The sequence below is a fragment of the Hypanus sabinus genome, chromosome 27, assembly GCF_030144855.1.
Source record: "Hypanus sabinus isolate sHypSab1 chromosome 27, sHypSab1.hap1, whole genome shotgun sequence".
Taxonomy (NCBI): Eukaryota; Metazoa; Chordata; class Chondrichthyes; order Myliobatiformes; family Dasyatidae; genus Hypanus; species Hypanus sabinus.
Window position 1 is genome coordinate 39,095,183 of NC_082732.1, and position 16,484 is coordinate 39,111,666.

The 16,484-nt window shown below is 43.5% G+C and overlaps 1 protein-coding gene and 1 long non-coding RNA gene across 5 annotated transcripts in view; one reads left to right on the plus strand and one right to left on the minus strand.

Moving 5' to 3' along the window:
• pik3cd (phosphatidylinositol-4,5-bisphosphate 3-kinase, catalytic subunit delta) overlaps nt 1-16,484 on the minus strand; it is a 248,283-nt gene that overhangs the window by 220,494 nt on the left and 11,305 nt on the right. The window lies entirely within an intron of this gene.
• Nucleotides 1-16,484, plus strand: part of LOC132382242 (uncharacterized) — a 44,427-nt gene that overhangs the window by 21,047 nt on the left and 6,896 nt on the right. The gene's annotated exons all lie outside the window — the stretch shown is intronic.

The window sequence follows — 16,484 nt, forward strand, 5'->3', positions numbered from 1 at the left end:
GGCAGTCTATACTAGCTTTCAAATGTGGCTCCAAAGAGCTATTTCGCAGGCGACAGTGGCCACACCTTGGAGCACGGCTCTGACAGACAGGCTAAACCAGGTGAGGCCTTATACCCTGGGTGAGATAGGGCCATGCCTGTCTTAACATGCAAAGTCAGCTCCAGCAGACTGGACGGATGAGATCTACAGTGAGATCCAATGGGCGGGAAATAGTTCTGCAATGTTCTGTGGAGGGTGAAGGGTTCGATGAGGCACAGACGAAATCATGGTCAACCGAGGAACCCCTGTTGTGACAACTGTTGTACCCCTGGACAGGTCGAGAGAGTCAAACTGCCCCAGTGCAATAGTGTTTCCATTTTAAAAACTGTCCCGCGCAGGTTTTCTGCCATCATCGGGCACGATAAACAATCTCCAAACCAACTCTTAAGAATTAATATACCATTTTATAGTACTGTAGTCATATTGATAGTGTTCTAACTTGTTCTGTATTTCACTTAAATACATAATTTGTTGCTCACTTAAACGGTAGCTTGTCTTTTTTTATATACCTTTTTAACCATTTCCATGAAATTTTGGCTAATTGGAGCAGTCACTTAATTGGGCCAAAATGTACTGGTCCTAATGTGTCCCAATTAACCAGAATCCACTGTATTTTATATTTATACTGTATATTACAGATTACATACATTTGTACATTTTATTAATATACTGTATTTTACATTATATATTACATTTATATTATAATATGTATATACAGCATTATATATAGATTCCTTAAGGTTGTCATAGCTGGGGGGTTGGGGGTGGATAAGCTCTCACTAGCTATTAAATGCTCCCAACGTCGTCCATCTCAAATAGCCTCTGATAACCAAGTCCAGCTCCTGGCCTTCACATGTGGCTTAGCTACTAAGCTTGGTGGAACCGAAGGGGCAAAGGTGGGCCACTGGCACCTTCAGGCAGGTGAGGTGTGCCAGCCGCGGTTGGCAGCTCATCAAGGAGGAAGACTCTGATCTCAAACCTCCGCTGCTTTGCGGCTATGCCCACTCGTGGGGAAGGCTCTGGGAGTAAAGACAGAGGAAAAATCTGGAGCTGGAGTCCCTGGGCAGTCCTATGTTGAGTTCAACAATGACTGGCAACTCCTGCGACACCGCTGGTGCCAAACTGTATGGGTCCCTGTTGTTCTTTTGGATTCATCAGCTGCATGGAGTGGGGGAGTCTTATCCCACAGCCAGCCTGCAGCACTGCACCCTCGCTAATCCCAACAGCCTTTACTCCTGCCAGATTTACAGGTGGCAGAGGAGGGCCAGGACAGGGAGTTGGCGCGGGTGCAGACACACCCAGCCCTAAGACACCAGGCAAGGTAATTTGATTTCAAACAATTGGTTTGCTGATCATTACAGAATGTCTCTCTGGTGCTTCCTGCTCCCTTCCCCTTTCCCCAATCATGTTTAGTTGTACATGTATGTTTGGCTGAATGATAATAAACTTGAACTTGCACTTCAACTTGAATTTGTGCAAGTGTTCTAGGGTTAAGGAATGGAAGTTCTACATAATTAAAGTGAGAATTCACACATCTAGGGAGCAGTTAGGAGAAGGGGTAGATTTCTGGAACAGAGTCACAAGGAGAACCTTTTATAGCTACCTGTAGCTCAGTGGAATAAACCAATAACTAAAAATTGGGTCACCACGGTTAGCGCAACACTATTACAGCTCGGGACGTCAGAGTCCAGAGTTCAATTCCGGCGCCGTCTGTACGCAAGTTTGAACGTTCCTTCCCATGTGTGCGTGGGCTTCCTGCAGGTGCTCCAGTTTCCTTCTACAGTCCAAGCATATACTGGTTAGTAAGTTAAGCCATCGTTGTAAGTTGTCCTGTGATTCGGCTAATGTTGGGTTGCTGGGCAGCGCGGCTCGTTGTGCCGGAAGGGCCTGTCCCACACTGTATCTCTAAATAAATAAATACACATCGTGCCGCTGCCCATTGCCATCTGAGCTCTACTCTGCAGACTGATCAAGCTGATCTTAACCAGAAGCAGCTTAATCTCTCTTCTGTGGTAACTCTCAGTAACAACATCCTGAACACATGCTTCCTGCGACCATGAGCACTGACGTGGTCAACTCTTCAGTTCCCCACGTGCAGTGGATCGAAGCGGGGAAGATTTAGTGCAGTAACAGAAAGGCCATTGGGTGATCTGGGCTTATTTCTAACAAGGTAATTTGTATCATATGTCACCGACTGAATCCCAGCATCTCATGCATCGTTAGCAGTAACAGTCGTGTGCTGGGGGCCGCCCACATGTATGGCCACAACTTGCCAACTCTAACCCGTACACGTTTGGAACGTGGGAGGACACTGAAGCACCCGGAGGAATCCCATACTGTCACAGGAAAAATGCACAAGCTCCTTACAGGCAGGGGCGGGAATTGAACCCCGATCGCTGGTGCTGTAAAGCGTTATGCCCACCACTACACCGCCGTGCTGTAAACAGAAGAACGATTACAATCTCGTATGCGCTAAATAGAATGGTTGTTACATCATTCCTTCTCTGAAACATACGCTCATCATGATAATTTTTCACCTTAAATTGATATTATCCTGTTCAACGATATTGTCCTGTTCGACAACCAGAGAATTAGTCAGAACCAATAACTCGTCATAAACTGCGAATGCTTACGGTTCAGTGCAGTTCAGAAGGATGGGGAGGGAGGATTCTCACTGAAACCTACAAATACTGAAAATCCTGGATTGAATAAGCATAGTAACGATGTTTCCTTTAGTGGGAGATTCCAGGATCTAAGGATAAAAGGAGTCCGTTCAGAACTGAGGTGAAGAGGATTTTCTTCAAGTTCAAGTTTAATTGCCATTCAGTCATACACAGATACCCATGAATGCGGCCCAACAAAACAGCATTTCTCCGGGACCAAGGTGCAAAGCACAGTACCAACAGTCACACACCACACAGGGCAGATATCAGATAGCAAGCCACACCTCAGCCTGCTGCCCCAGCACACAACAGCAAACATGATAGCACTGGCCACCACAGCCTCGTAGAACATCCTCAGCATCGTCTGGCAGATGTTAAAGGACCTCAGTCTGTGCAGAAGAGCATTTCTGAATGCACAATACATCAAACCTTGAAGTAGATGGACATACAGCAAAAAAAAAACAGTCTGTGGCCACTTTATAAGGTAACTCCTGTACTTAATAAAGTGGCCACTGAGTGTATACAGAGCAGGTCATTGTTAATGTTCCCTTACCTCCTATATTACTTTCTCACAGAGTTCTCTCCCTTTCCATGGGATATTTTACTACCAACTGATTGAAATGTTTATTGGAAATGTGAGTGACTAGCAAGACGCACAAAATACTGGAGGAACCCAGCAGGTCAGGCTGCGTCTGTGAGACGGGTAACCCTCAGATGCTTCAGGCCAATGCCTTTCATCAGGACTTGTAAGGAACTGGGCAAGAAGCCCAAAACATCACTTGCTGAGTTTCTCCATCATTTTGTGTGTGTTGCTCTGGATTTCCATCAATCTGCAAAATGTCTTGTGTTACTAGTAGCCGTATTTTCCCTCCAGTCCCCAGAGGGGTCTTAGAGTCTCCCCAGGGGTCTCCCCAGAGTATCTCCAAACACTCAGACTCGGAGAAGGTAAGTGCAACCAAGTACACTGGTGCTGAGGGACGTTTTGCCAATCTTTGATTTTGATTGGTTAACCAGCAGTGAGCCCACTATGGCTATTAGTCATCTTTCTCATAAATGACACGCGGGCTTGCAATGTTGGTTAAATGTGTCAATACCACATCTGTAGACCTGGAGTCAGGAGGATGAAAACAAGCTTCACAGAGTCAAGCAGAGCATGGAAACAAATGCTAACTTGCCCATACCAAGCAATATGTCTATTTCGGCTCATTCCTCTTTATCTGCGTTTGGCCCCATCACCTTTTCCTACCCACTTACCTGCCCCGATATCTTTTCAACATAGTAACTATACTCACCTCTACTCTTCCTCTGGCAGGTTGTTCCATCTACCCACCACTCTCCAAATGAAAATATCCTCCCCCCTCACATTCCCTTTAAATCTTCCCCCTCCCTTAAGCCCGTGCCCTCTGCTTTTAGACTTCAGGTAATGGTGTGATCATAAGATAAAAGCGCATAATTAGGCCATTTGGCCCATCAAATCTGCTCCGCTTTCAGTCACGGCTGATTTAATTTAGCCCCATTCTTCCCGACCTCCTTCCCCCTTACCAAGCAAGTACCCATCTATCTCTGCCCAACATATGACCTGGCCTCTGAGGAAACAAACTCCACAGATTCACCATCCTCCAGCTTGGCGGAAGACAAGCTGCATTGTTTTCGACTGCAGACTTCTGCAGGCAGACACCAGCAGAATCAACAAACTCATTTGTAAGGCCAGTGATGTTGTGGGGGTGGAACTGGACTCTCTGACAGTGGTGTCTGAAAAGAGGATGCTGTCCAAGTTGTATGCCATCTTGGACAATGTCTCCCATCCACTCCATAATGTACTGGTTAGGCACAGGAGTACATTCAGCCAGAGACTCATTCCACCAAGATGTGACACTGAGCGTCATAGGAAGTTATTCCTACCTGTGGCCATCAAACTTTACAACTCCTCCCTCAGAGTGTCAGACACTCTGAGCCAATAGACTGGTCCTGGACTTATTTCCACTTGGAATAATTTACTTATTATTATTTAATTATTTATGGTCTTATATTGCTATATTTCTACACGATTCTTGATTGGTGCAACTGTAACAAAACCCAGTTTCCCCCGGGATCAATAAAGTATGTCTGTCTGTCTGTCTGTCTGTCTGTCTGTCTGTAACTGTTGTAAAGTGTGGTTATTTGAGTTACTGTCACCTTCCTGTCAGCCTGAAGCAGTCTGGCCATTCTCCTCTGACTTCTCTCATTAACAAGGGTGTTGACACCCACAGCACTCCCTGGATGTCTTGTGGTTACACACCATTAACTATAAACTCTACACGAGAGACTGTTGTGTGTGAAATTCCCAGGAGATTAGCAGTTTCTGAGATACTCAAACCACCCCATCTGGCACCAACAATCATTTCACGGTCAAAGTCACTTAAATCACATTTCTTCCCCATTCTGATGTCTGAACAACAATTGAACCTCTTGACCGTGTCTGCATGCTTTTATGCATTGAATTGCTGCCACGTGATTGACTGAATAGATATTTATATTAACGAGGTGTACAGGTGTACCTAATAATGTGGGCACAGTGTGTAGTCACAGTGGGTGTAATGGAATTTTCCGATCAGGACACAGTTTAACAACCAGTAAAAGTGAATGAGACATGACCTTTTAGAGGGGTGTGGAGAAGTTGGACAAGTTGGATGGTTAGGGTCTTTTCTCCAGGGCTGTTGAATACAAAACTAGAGAGTACAGATCAAGGTAAGAGGGGAGGGATTCAGAATAGACCCGAGAGGTGACTTCTTTACGTCAGTACACAAAGGATAACGAGTACCTTGAGTGAGCAGCTGGAGGAAGTGGTGGAGGCAGGTACAATTGTAGCATCTAAGAGGCACTTGGGTAAGTACGTGGAGGGGAGGGGTTCAGAGGGTTATGGGCTGAACATCGGCTACTGGGACTAGTAGAGATGATGCTGTGGTCATCATGGACCAGATGGGCTGAAGGATTTGTTTCCACGCTGTATTACTCCAAGACTCCACAATATCTATCCTTCAATTTATAATACCAGAACTGGTTACGTGATCTTTATTGAAGCGCTGCTTGTGGAAGCTTCCTGATGAAGGGTCTTGGCCCGAAACAGCAACTGTTTATTCCTCTCTATAAATGCTGCCCACTCTGCTGAGTTCCTCCAGCATTTTGTATGTGTGTTGCATAAAAATTGGACTGCTCCTTAAAGATGGGAATGTCATGTGAAAGAGGTTATGTAAATGCATTTCTTTCTTTCCTACTTTTATGAAGTTGCTCAACATAAGAAATAGGAGCCACAGGCTGTTCGGCCCATTGAGCCTGCTCCACCATTCTATAAAATCATGGCTGATCTGGCTGTGGACTCAGCTCCACCTACCTGCCTTTTCCCAACAACCCTTAATTGCCATAAGACCACAAGATATAGGAGCAGAATTAGGCCATTTGGCCCATCCAGCCTGCTCCGTCATTTCATTATGGCTGATCCATTTCCCTCTCAGCCCCAAATTCTTGCCTTTTCCCCGTATCCCTTCATGCCCAGGTTAATCAAGAATCTGTCAACCTCTGCCTTAAATATACTCAATGACTTGGCCTTCACAGCCACCTGCAGCAATTAATTCCACAGATTTACCACTCTCTGACTAAAAGAATTTCCTCCTCATCTCTGATCTAAATGAAATTCCCTCTATTCTGGTCCTAGACTCTTTCATAGAAACATCCTCTCCACATCCACTATGTCAAGGCCTTTCAATATTTGATAATTCCCCTGCTATCCAAAAATACATTGTCTTAAATATATTTAATGAGGTGATCTCTACTGCTTCCCTGGGCAGAGAATTTCACCAATTCATTACTTTCTCGGTACAGTAGTTGCGCCTCATCCCTGTCATAAATATACCCTCCTGAAACCTAAGGATATGTCCCTTAGATCCAGTCACAGCTCCAGTGGGAACAATTTTGCCACATCCTTATCTATCACTTTCATAGTTTTATACAGAATGTTTTAATAGCTTGTGCTTAGTAGTGTTGTGCTAATTGTTGAGCTAGGGGAAAAATCTTGAACTCTTGCATTGACTCAATTGTTAAGTTATGCATTGATCAGAAGATTAAACTGAAATTAAAGTGATTAGGTCTACCGAGAGTTCTAGTCAGTTACGGTCTATACTGTTTACATCATTTACAAAACACCTATCCTACATGAAAGAGGGCTTCTTTTGGCCACATACGAGTTTTAAAGCATGCACCCAGTAACTCTTTGCTACTGCTTTGCAAAACAACTTCAACAAAGTGATAGGGTTGATATCAGCTCACCTAAATAGATTACAATCAGATCCATGTGATAACAGAATGCAAAACAGCGTACACAAACGTACGGCTGCATTTCGTAAATAAGCGGCATTCCCACAAGTCAAACTTGGATGATGAAATAATTGGCCAAATCACAAGTGAGGCTTTTAGTTTTTTGGTTTATAAAAAGAATTGCTCCTACTTTGGACTCATCACTATTCCTCAGTGGTTTATGGCTAATTAATTTGTGCAGGGAAAGCAACAGAACTTAACAGATTCAAACTTGGCATAGGTGTGTGACCTACAGTACTGGGAAAATTTACAGATGATGCTATCAAGTTCAAGCTTACTTCAACCTGCCTGTAGACATATACAACAGCACGAAACAATGTTCCTCCTGATCACAGTGTACCCACAACACATGTATCACACACAGCTTATAAAATACTACCACAAATAAGTTCATAAAATTTAATTCAAAATGCTCATGAAATGTGCAACAGAGGAAAACAGCAAACAGCTTGCTGTCCTAGTGACGAGACCTCAGTGGTGACAAAGTATTCATTAGCCTCACAGCTTGAGGGCAGAAGCTGTTCCTCAGTTTGACAGTCGTCCTGGTGCTCCTGTACCGGAATACTGGATTATATTCCTGTAACTGGAACACTGTGAACTGTGGCAATCCTTGGCACTGGACTGTGTTGCTATTCAGTGAATATTTCGAAGCAACAAATAGGTCTCTCTCTCTCTCTCTCCCCCCACAAACACTACCCGATTTGCTGAATCTCTCCAGCATTTCCTGCTCTTGTTTCAGATTTCTATTGTTGTATTTTTCTTCTACAATGCTATTGAGATGTGCTTGCTGTCAAAAATCAAACTCTATCCTGTTTTCTCAAGATCCCATAGCTTGAAAGGGAGGTTGGGAAGTCCCGTAGACCGAGAAACCAAGTTACCTGAAGATGTAGAATTCAGATATTGAATCCAACATGCCCAGTGCTGATTCGTGGGCTTTCGTTGGCCTCGCTGTAGCAATGCAGAAGGCCACAGTCTGCACAGAGTAGTGTGGTAGCAAAGTAATTAACATAAAGCTTTACAGCGCCTGCAATTGGAAGATTAGGGCTCAATTGATGCTGTTTTTCATTGATTTTATTATGATTATTATTCTATTATGTATTTATTCAGTATGCCTGCAAGAAAATGGATCTCGAGGGTGTATATGTTGACATGCATGTACTTTGATAACTGATTTACTTTTGACTTTTAATTCCTGCTGCTGTCTGGAATGAATTTGTTCATTCTCTGTTCTCCCCATGATCGTGTGGGTTTCCTCCAGGTGCTCCGGTTTCCTCCCACAGTCCAAAGACACATAGGTTAGGGTTAGTGAGTTGTGGGCATGCTATGCTGAATCAGAAGCACGGCAACATTTGTGGTCTGCCCCCAGCAAAACACTCGCCGATTTGACTTGACACAAACGAAGCATTTCACTGCATGTTTCAATGTTTTGGTTCACATGTGACAAATAAAACTAATCCTTCTTTCTTTCAAACTCTGCTCTGTTCCTCAAGATCCTTTAGTTCGAAAGTGAGCTTGGAAATGCGCTAAACCTGCAGGAATTACCTGGCTTCTTCCAGCTTTTCATCAAGCTACAGCGATGTAAAAAAAAAACAGGGCAGCACAATGGTTTCAACAGCAGTGATCAGGGGTTCAATTCCCACCACAGCCTGCAAGGAGTTCATACACTCTCCCCATAACGATGTGTGCTTCCTCCCATATTCCAAAGACGTTTGGGTTCGGGTTAAGGTCAGTGAGTTGTGAGCATGCTATGTTGGCGCTGGAAGTGTGGTATAATTTCCCGGCTCCTCACAGTACAGTCCTCGCTGATTTGATTTGACAAAAACCACACTTTTCCATGTCTGTTTTGTGCATGTGTCAAATAAAGCTCATCTTTCTTTGGAGTCAATACAATCAGGATGACACGAAGCTGCCAGTTTTCTGTACAATGAAGCTCAAAGAAGAACGAGCTAGACTGTACAGGTAGAAATCCTAAGCACGAGCAAGTCTGTAGATACTGGATATCCAAAGCAACACACTAGAGTGAGTCTAGGAGCACAGGACACAGCCTCAGAATAGAAGGGTGTCCTTTTAGAACAGAGATGAGGAGGAATTTCTTTGGGCAGAGGGTGATGAATCTGTGGAATCTGTTGCCATAGGCAGCTATGGAGGCCAAGTCTTTAGGTATATTTAAGACAGAGGTTGATGAATCAATGATTCTTGATTGGTCAGAGCACGAAGGAATATGGGAGAAGGCAGGAGATTAGGGCCGAGATGGATCAGCCATGATGAAATGGTGGAGCAGACGATGGGCTAATTCTGCTTGTGTATCTTACAGTCTTAAAATGCTGGAGGAATTCAGCAGTCCTGACCGCACCTATGGAAAAGAGTAAATAGTTGATATTTTGGGCCAGGACTCTTCATCAGAATGAGGGGTCTCAGCCCGAAATGTCGACTGTTTACTCTTTTCCCCAGATGCTGCCCGGCCTGCTGAATACCTCCAGCTCTTTGTGTGCATTGCTAAGAAATCCAAGCTGGCAGAGAGTTGCAGCAAAATTGACCTGTTGGAGAAACTCAGCAAGTCAGGTAGCATCCGTGGGGTGGAATGGATAGTCAACATTCCATATTGAGGCTCTTTATCCAGATGAAGGGTCTTAATGAACATCGACTGTTCATTTCCCTCCCACAGATGCTGCCTGATGCGCTGAGTTTCTCCGGCAGATTGTTTCTTTGCACTCCACATTCCAGCATCTGCAATCCCTCATGTTTACAAATGGCCAACCATTACTGCAGTGACAATATCAAACCAATTGCCACAAGGCTGCGATCCTGCAGACTTGTTATGCTTGCATGACATACCCCCAGGTCCAATGATCGCTCGAAAAGTCGAATCCTTTATTCAATCATTTATTAGCAATTAGCAAACGTACAATCATGACGCATTGAAGCTTATGTACACCCAAAAGTGAGCTAAGCATTATTCAGCAGTCAGCAAAGAATGTCCTTCTGCTGGTCCGAAGCTACAAACTGCCTCAAAATGTGCAAGAATACGCAACTTATTCCCTTTGCCCTTACCACATCCCCCACTCCTGTGACTAGTTACCGTAATAAACATAATAAATGCACAACACAGAATACAAAGCAGATAGAGAACAAATGGCTCCAAAAATTACTGTTAGTCTCAGTAATTCTGAATCTCAGATTCAGATTTATCACACATACATTGAAGCACACAGCGAAATGCCTCACTTGCATTGACAACTAGCACACCCAAGGATGTGCCAAGGGGCAGCCCTCAAGTGTCGCCACGCATTGCAATGCCAATGTAACATACCCTCAAATGCTCAACAGATCAACACAAGAAATAACAATAGCAAGACAAGCCACCTTCCTCACCCACCCTTCCTTCACCACACACACACTCACAGACACACACACACACACACAAACACACACAAACACACACACACACTCACAGACACACACACACACACACACACACACACTCACAGACACACACACACACACACACACACTCACAGACACACACACAAACACACACACACACACACAAACACACACACACACACACAAACACACACACACTCACAGACACACACACACAAACACACACACACACACACACACACAAACACACACACACACACAAACACACACACACACTCACACAAACACACACACACACACACTCACAGACACACACACACACACTCACACACACACACACACTCACAGACACACACACACACTCACACACACACACACACACACACACACACACACACACTCACAGACACACACACACACACACTCACACAAACACACACCTCTCCAAACCCAGGGCAGGCCACCTCCGCAACCTCCAGTCCTTAGACCCAAACTCCCAGATTCACAGTCATCGGCCTGCGAGTTTGGAGCCAAAGAGTGGAAGCTCTTATAAGTACGCTCAGTGGCCACTTTATTAGGTATATCTGCACATTAATGCAAGTATCTAATCAGCCAATCATGTGGCAGCAGCTCAATACATAAAAGCATGCAGACATGGTCAAGAGGTTCAGTTGTTGTTCAGACCAAACATCAGAATGGGGAAGAAATGTGATCAAAGTGACTTTGACCCTGGAATGATTGTTGGTGCCAGATGGGGTGGTTTGAGTATCTCAGAAACTGCTGATCTCCTGGGATTTTCGTGCACAACAGTCTCTAGAGTTTACAGAGAGTGGTGTGAGAAACAAAAACCATCCAGTTATTGTGGCTGAAGGATGGTTTTAGTTGGGAGCTGAACATCGAAGGTTACATGTTCTATTGGAGGGATAGGAAGGTAGGCAGAGGGGGCGGTGTGGCTCTGCTGGTAAAGAATGGCATCAAATCAGTAGGAAGATGTGACATAGGATTGGAAGATGTTGAATCCTTGTGGATTGAGTTAAGAAACTGCAAGGGTAAAAGAACCTTGATGGCAGTTATATACAGGCCTCCCAACAGTAGCTGGGATGAGGACTACAAATTACAACAGGAAATAGAAAAGATGAGTCAAAAGGGCAATGTTATGATAGTCATGGGAGATTTTAACATGCAGGTAGATTGGGAAAATCAGGTTGGTAAGGGATTTCAATAGAGAGAATTTGTTGAATGCCTGCGAGATAGCTTTTTAGAGCAGTTTGTAATTGAGCCTAAAAGGGGATTAGCTACACTGGATTGGGTGTAATGTAATAAACCGGAGGTGATTAGGGAGCTTAAGGTGGAAGAGCCCTTAGGACACAGTGATCACAATATGATTGAATCCAACTTGAAATTTGATAGGGAGAAAGTAAAGTCTGACTTAGCAGTATTTCAGTGGAGTAAAGGAAATTACAGCGGCATGAGAGAGAAGTTGGCCAAAGTAAACTAGAAGGAGATGCCAGCAGGGATGACAGCAGAGCAGCAATGTCTAGTTTCTGAGAAAAATGAGGAAGGTGCAGGATAGGCGTATTCCAAAAATAAAGTACTCAAATGACAAAATAGTACAACTGTGGCTGACAAAGGAAGTCAAAGCTAATGTGAAAACAAAAGAAAGCGCATACAATAAAGCACAATTTAGCGGGAAGATAGAGGATTGAGAGTGTTTTAAAAACCTGCAGTAAGCAACTAAAATTATCATTAGGAGGGAAAAGATGAAATATGAAAGGAAGCTAGCAAATAATATCAAAGTGGATAGAAGAAAGTTTTTCAAGTACAGCATATAAAAATAAAAGAGAGATGAGAGTGGATATAGGACCACTAGAAAATGAGGCAGGAGAAATAATAACAGGGTCAAAGAGATGGCAGATGAACTAAATGAGTATTTCGCACTAATCTTCACTGTGGAAGACACTAGCAGAGTGCCAGATGTTGAAGGGTGTGAGGGAAGAGAAGTGAGTGCAGATACTATTACAAGGGAGAAGGTGCTCAAAAAGCTGAAAGACCTAAAGGTGCACAATTCACCTAGACCAGATGAACTGCACCCTAGGGTTCTGAAGGATGTATATGATAGAGATTGTAAGAGGCATTAGCAATGATCTTTCAAGAATCGTTGGACTCTGGGATGTTTCCAGAGGACTGGAAAATTGCAAATGTCACTCACTCCACTCTTTAAGAAAGGAAAAATGCAGCAGAAAAGAAGATTATAGCCCAGTTAGGCTGACCTCAGTGGTTGGGATTCAATTTGTTAAGGGTGAAGTTTATGGAGTATCTGGACAAGGACACAGGACAAGCTAGGACAAAGTTAGCATGGTTTCCTCAAGAGAAACTCTTGCCTGGTGAATCTGTCGGAATTCTTTGAGGAGTTTACAAGTAGGATAGATAAAGGGGAGGCAGTGGATGTTGTATATTTGGACTTCCAAAAGGCCTTTGACAAGGTGCCACACATGAGGCTGCTTACCAAGTTAAGAGCCCATGGTATGACAGGAAAATTTCTAGCATGGTTAGAGTATTGGTTAATTGGTAGGAGCAGCAGGTGGGAATAAAAGGATTCTTTTCTGGTTGGCAGCCAGTGAGTAGTGGTGCTCGATAGAGGGCGGTGTTGGGACCAATTCTTTTTATGCTGTACATCAACGATTTAGATAATGGAATAGGTGGCTTTGTAGCCAAGTTTGCAGATGATACGAAGACTGCTGGAAGGACAGGTAGTGCTGAGGAAACAGGAAGCCTACAGAAGGACTTAGACAGATTAGAAGAATGGGCAAGAAAGTGGCAAATGAAATACAGTGTTGGAAAATGCATGGTCATGCACTTTGGTAGAAGAAATAAATGGGCGGACTATTTTCTGAACAGTGAGAACATCCAAAAATCTGAGATGCAAAGGGACTAGGGAGTCCTTGTGCAGAACACCCAAGGTTAACTTGGAGTCAATGGTGAGGAAGGCAAATGCAATGCTAGTATTCATTTCAAGAGGTTTGGAGTACTGCACGAGAGCAGGGATGTGATGCTAAGGCCTTTCAAGGCACTGGTGAGCCTCACCATGAGTATCGTGAACAATTTTGGGCTCCTTATCTAAGAAAAGATGTGCAGGGGTCAGAGGAGGTTCACAAGGATGATTCCAGAAATGAAAGAGTTATTATACAAGGAACATTTGATGGCTCTGGGCCTGTACTCGCAGGAATTTAGAAGAATGAGGTAGGGGGGGAGATCTCATTGAAACCTTTTGAATGTTAAAAGGCCTAGACAGAGTAGATGTGGAAAGATTGTTTCTCATGCTGAAGCAGTCTAGGACAAGAGGGCACAGCCTCTGGATAGAGAGACATCCATTTAAAACAGAGATGTGGAGAAATTTCGTTAGCCAGAGGGTGGTGAATTTGTGGAATTTGTTACCACAGGCAGCTGTAGAGACCAGGTCGTTGGGTGTATTTAAGACAGAGATTGATAGATTCTTGATTGGTCATGGCATCAAAGGTTACGGGGAGAAAGCAGGGGAATGGAGCTGAGGACGGGGAAAGGATCAGCCATGATTGAATGGCAGAGTAGATTCAATGGGCCAAATAGGCTAGTTCTGCACTTACGTCTTATGGTCTCATGGAGAATGGCCAGACTGGTTGAGGCTGACAGGATGGCGACGGTATCTCAAGTAACTACACGTTACAGCAGCGATGCGCAGAAGAGAATCTCTGATCGCAAAACACGTTGAACTTTGAAGTGGATGGGCTACAGCAGAAGATCACGGATATACACTCAATCCTCAAATTATTAGGTGCAGGAAGTAGCAACTAAAGACGTCACTGAGTGCATAGTACCAGTCGCTAAGTTTACAGTTCTAATGTTTGCTTGTTATACTAAATTACGTACTTAACTTGCAAAGTTATTACGAAAGCTTATTAAGTAAAGTGTACATCAGAAGACTCTCTGTAAAAGACACTGGTACAGATATGGAAAATCACTCCCAACAGTTAATAGGAAGTAAATACAGAAGGGAATTTGAATGAGCAATGTCATCTAAAAAATGCTTTTAAAACTTCACTGCTATATTTGTTTAATTGCTCAAAGTGACCTTGCAATTTCAAATAAAATACAAAGCAAAATTGCTGAGGAAATACACTTTCAAACTGTACAAAATGTTCAAATGTGGAAAGAATAAATTCTTTGAAAATAAGTGAAGAAACTGGGAAGACATTTGTCTGTCGAGTGGCGATGTTAAATGTAGTGTTTCAGAAATTCAGCTCCATTGACCTCAGCAGAATCGAAAATCGAAAGTGTTGTACATTGGGCACAACAGATCCAAGGGGAAAGTTTCAGGGTTTCCCCTAGAAACTGAGACCATCAAGAATGCAAACTTTCAAAGCCAACAAACAGCAAATACTCAAAATCCAAAGTAAAAAAAAATGAAAATGGAAGAAATATTATGACTTCGAGTGTTTCCAATATCTTCTGCTTAAACAAAAATGTGTTAAATTTGGGCAAAATTAGAGTTGATGTCTGAAAAATGCATAAACTATCATTGTTTTTCAGAGGCAACCTATACTAAATATCTCCCTGAATGGCTTCACACATTTATATGACATCCATCACATCCTCAAGGTATCCCAGAATGGTTCACAGTCAATTAACGTAGAAGGGTACAGGCTCTTCAGCACTCTATGTTAGTGCTGACCTTTTAACCTATTCAATCTAACTCTTCTCTCCTGCACTGCCCTCCATTTTTCTGTGTCTATCTGGACCTCCTAAATGTCCCTAATATATCTGACTCTACCACCAGATCCCAGGCACCCACCGCTCTATTTGTGAAAAGGAAACTAACTTTGACTTCCTCCCTCTACTTTCCTCCAATCAGCTGAAAATTATGCCTTCTCATATTAGCCATTTCCTCCCTGGGGGAGAAAAGACATTGGCTGACAACTCCAGCTGTGCTTCATTCCAAAGGGGAAAGCCCTAACTGATTCAACCCACCCTCAAATCCAGGCAGCGTCCTGGCAAACCTCCTTTGAACCCTCTTTAAAGCTTCCACATCCTTCCTATAATGAGGAGACCAGAACTGAGCACTATACACCAAGTGTGGTCTAACCAGGGTTTCATAGAGCTGCAAAATTACCTCACAGCTCTTGAACTCAATTTCTTGACTAATGAAGACCAACACACCATATGTCCTCTAACCACCCAAACAACTTGCGCGGCAACCTTGAGAGATCCATGGATGTGGACCCCAAGATCCCCCTGTTCCTCCACACCAATAAGAATCCTGCCATTAACCCCTGAAGAACAGCAATTATTTAGCAGCTAATAATGCTCAGTGGAATTCCACAAAGACAGCAACAACTAATGACTGGATAATCTTTTTATTCAGCTAATGGTTGAATAATTCAATACAGGCCAGCACACCATGAGAACTTCCTGTACGTACAAATAGTGCCATGGGAATTCTACAACCAGATGGATACACTGTTCTACATCTTTTCTGTATTATGGAACTTCAGATGACACAACACTCGGTGGTGTTGTGGATAGTGTAGGAGGTTGACATAGTGGGACATTGACAGGATGCAGAGCTGGGCAGAGAAGTGCAGATGGAGTTCAACCCAGAGAAGTGTGAAGAGAATCCCTTTGAAGGCAGACTTACAGGGTTAATGACAGGGTTCTTGGCAGTGTGGAGGAACAGAGGGAATCTTGGCTCTATGTATATAGTTCTCTCAAAGTTGCCACACAAGTTGGCAGGTTAAGAAGTGCGTATGGTGTCTTGGTCTTCATTAGTCAAGGGATTGAGTTCAAGAGCTGTGAGGTAATGTTGCAGCTCTATGAAACCCTGGTCAGACCACACTTGGAGCATTGTGTTCAATTCTGGTCTCTTCATTATAGGAAGGATGTGGAGGTTCTGGGGAGGGCATAGTGGAGATTTACCAGGATGCTGCCTGGATAAGAGGGTATGTCTTATAAGAAAAGGTGCTGTGAGTTAGGGATATTCTCTTTGGAGTGAAGAAGGATGGTAGAGATATAGAT